The 3,398-nt window shown below is 45.9% G+C and overlaps 1 long non-coding RNA gene across 1 annotated transcript; it reads right to left on the reverse strand.

Annotated features, from left to right (window-relative positions):
* Positions 1 to 1,511: 1,511 nt before the first annotated feature.
* On the reverse strand, positions 1,512 to 2,189 carry LOC126625920 (uncharacterized). Its single transcript, XR_007624504.1, has 2 exons — positions 2,043 to 2,189; positions 1,512 to 1,824 (listed from the first exon to the last, which is right to left on the reverse strand). It is a non-coding gene; the product is annotated as an uncharacterized LOC126625920 (long non-coding RNA).
* Between the last annotated feature and the right edge of the window lie 1,209 nt (positions 2,190 to 3,398).

Below are 3,398 nucleotides of genomic sequence, written 5' to 3' on the forward strand. Positions count from 1 at the left end.
AAGGCTTTGGTGTATTTAACACAATACGTTGAAATGAAGGAAAGCTTATTTATTGATATCCCCGATAAGTTACAAATATGTACATATACTTGAGTCAAAATAAACAAACAAGAGGGAGCCTTCATAAAGGTTGCTTAGGAGAAGTCTCAGCAGTCGGTAGAGCCCCAGAAAGAGAAGGCACCGGAGGGGGATCATTCGGAGCCTCAGTACTGGACAAAACCCTAGAAGGAGGAGGCATCAGAGGTTGATCGTTTGGAGCTTCATTACGCGGTACAGCCCCAGAAGACGAAGGCAATAAATGCCTTTGGAACAAACCCACAAATCTCTGATGATCAAGTAAAACCTGACCATTAGATTCCTTCATCTGGTCAAGCTTCCTCTTCATGTTTGTAGCATAGTCATGTGCGAGCCGGTGCAACTGTTTATTCTCATGCTTGAGCCCTCTAATCTCCTGTTTGAGACTCATCACTTCAGCCGCCAATGATTCAACTTGGCAGGTTCGAGCAAATAGGCGTTGGGCCATATTAGACACAGAACCTGCACACTGAACACTGAGAGCCAAAGAATCCTTAACAGCCAACTCATCAGACCGTTTGGAAAGTAGTCTGTTATCTTTGGGAGTGAGAAGGTTCCTGGCCACTACCGCAGCGGTCATATCATTCTTCATCACGGAATCCCCAACGGTAAGAGGACCAGTAGGGGAGACGAAGGATGGGCGCCATATGTTGTCTGGAGAAGGCGGGGCTGCCTCTTCAACAAGGTTCAAGTCAAAACGACGGTCGGAGGGGCCAGACATTTTCAAAGGTGTTGAAGAAAGAAGAGGTCGGACAAATCAAGATCTTAGAAGTGCAAGAATGAAGCTTCTACTGGTGGATATTCAAGTGTGCTTTGGAACTTAATGTCAGCCCCTATAAAAATCTGCACTCGACGAAGCTTCAGAAATCGAAGAGGCGCCTGCTCAGAAATCGAAGAGGCGTTTGCTTTCTCAAAAGCTGGGCTGCTCAGAGACCACGAGGGTCGATCTCAGAAATCGAAGAGGCGTTTGCTTTCTCAAAAGCTGGGCTGCTCAAAGACCACGAAGGCCGATCTCAGAAATCGAAGAGGCTTGCTTTCTCAAAAGCTGGGCTGCTCAAAGACCACGAAGGCCGATCTTAGAAATCGAAGAGGCTTGCTTTCTCAAAAGCTGGGCTGCTAAGAGACCACGAGGGCCGATCTCAGAAATCGAAGAGGCACCTACTTTTCCAACCTTGTCAGAACCTGTCACACGCACACTCAGCTTTGCGGAAATTATGGGCATTCTGTCGAAGATTTCTGGCAAAGTAGAAAGCACATGAATTGTACTATTCAATCACCCACTTCCCACACACAACAGTAACTCATGGGTACCACAGATAACTTTGCCAAAGTTCTCTGACAAAGTTGAGACACGTGAAGTTTGCAGCTCCCGCTACATCACTCTGACCAAGAAGGGTAAAAGAATTGCAAAGAAACAACACTAACAAAGTTTAGACACATAAATTTTGAAGGTCTAGCTACCATATTATTACCCACAAGGGTAAAGGAACAGTACCACTGCTGGATAATTGGAAAGTCCCGGTGTGTCAACCTTTGTGCTTCGTGGCAAGGTAGACTAGCAAACATGCCCAACCTTTACTCACATTCGAGAAAACACTCCCAACAGGATTGCTTGCTCCAAAATCGAAGAGGCACCGCCCTCCGAATCTCGAGAGCCAGACTCCCAACATGATTACTTTCTCAAAAATCGAAGAGAGGGTAAAGGAACAGTACCATTGCTGGATAATTGGAAAGTCCCTGTGTGTCAACCTTTATGCTTCGTGGCAAGGTAGACTAGCAAACATGCCCAACCTTTACTCACATTCGAGAAAACACTCCCAACAAGATTGCTTGCTCCAAAATCGAAGAGGCACCGCCCTCCGAATCTCGAGAGCCAGACTCCCAACATGATTACTTTCTCAAAAATCGAAGAGAGGGTAAAGGAACAGTACCACTACTGGATAATTAGAAAGTCCCTGTGTGTCAACCTCTGTGCTTCGTGGCAAGGTAGACTAGCAAACATGCCCAACCTTTACTCACATTCGAGAAAACACTCCCAACAAGATTGCTTGCTCCAAAATCGAAGAGGCACCGCCCTCCGAATCTCGAGAGCCAGACTCCCAACATGATTACTTTCTCAAAAATCGAAGAGACACCGCTCTCCGAATCTTGAGAGCCAGACTCCCAGCATGATTGCTTTCTCAAAAATCGAAGAGGCATCGTTCTCCGAATCTCGAGAGCCAAATCCCCGACATGATTGCTTGTTCGAAAACCGAAGAGGCACCACTTTCCCAACTTCAAGAGCTGGATCTCCTTGGATAAAGCTTGTCTGTAATCTTCACACGCAACATCAGCTTTCCAGATACCACAGACCACTTTTTCAAAGTGCTCTGACAGAGTTAAAACATGTGAAGCTGGCAGCTCCTACTACCGTGCTATGACCAAGCAGGGTAAAGGAATAGCATTATTACTTGATGTTAGGGAGACTCCTATATATGTCGACCTCCATCCTTAACGGACAGGCAGACTTGCAAAAATGCTCAACCCTTTCTCTTATCTGAGAGGGCACTCCCAACGAAGCCTTTCGAAATATTCAGCTTTCTTTCCCCCCGATAATACCTCTGTAAACAAGCTATACTAGAGCAAGAATATCTCATATCATCAGGGTTAAAAGCAAGAGTATCCCATATCATGCTTTTTCCCTGTCTTTTCCTTTGGCCTTGTTCTTACCTGCAAGACAAGGAGAAAGAGAGCAATCAGTCAACACTTGGAATCAAGCTTCCAGCCAGGAACTGACTGCCTGGAACCCCTTACCTGATTACTTACCTGGCATTGCTCTCGAGTACTCATCTTCAACATCTTATGCTTCCAGGGAAGATACCGCATCTGCCTGAGGAACAGATAGGGCAAGTGAGAAGGATATAAGGAAACATGTGGAGACAAGCGTAACAGCACACGTGCCGATACATCCACTACTCTGTCAAAAGCAAAAGTATCCCATATCAGCAGGGTCGAACGTACTCTAGATTTGATGGACTTGTTTTGACCCTCAAATTCTTCAATCGGCCTTATACTCTGGAGGAAACCAGAAAACCCTCCAGCCCGGTTCAAGAATAAGCCTGTGGAAAGTTACTTCTTCAAAAGCAAAAGTATCCCATATCATCTCTTCTCATTTTTCTTCTCTTTATCCTTCATGCTGCCTGCAAGATAGGGAGAATGTGAACAATCAGCCGGAGCTCTGATTGCTTACCTTGTCTGTCACCTCTTTCAGCAGATCCCCTATCCCGGCGACTTGGGGGACTCCTACTACATGGTTTGTATCACGCTTGACCAAGCCTGAAACT

Source organism: Malus sylvestris, chromosome 6 (genome assembly GCF_916048215.2).
Source record: "Malus sylvestris chromosome 6, drMalSylv7.2, whole genome shotgun sequence".
Lineage (NCBI taxonomy): Eukaryota > Viridiplantae > Streptophyta > Magnoliopsida > Rosales > Rosaceae > Malus > Malus sylvestris.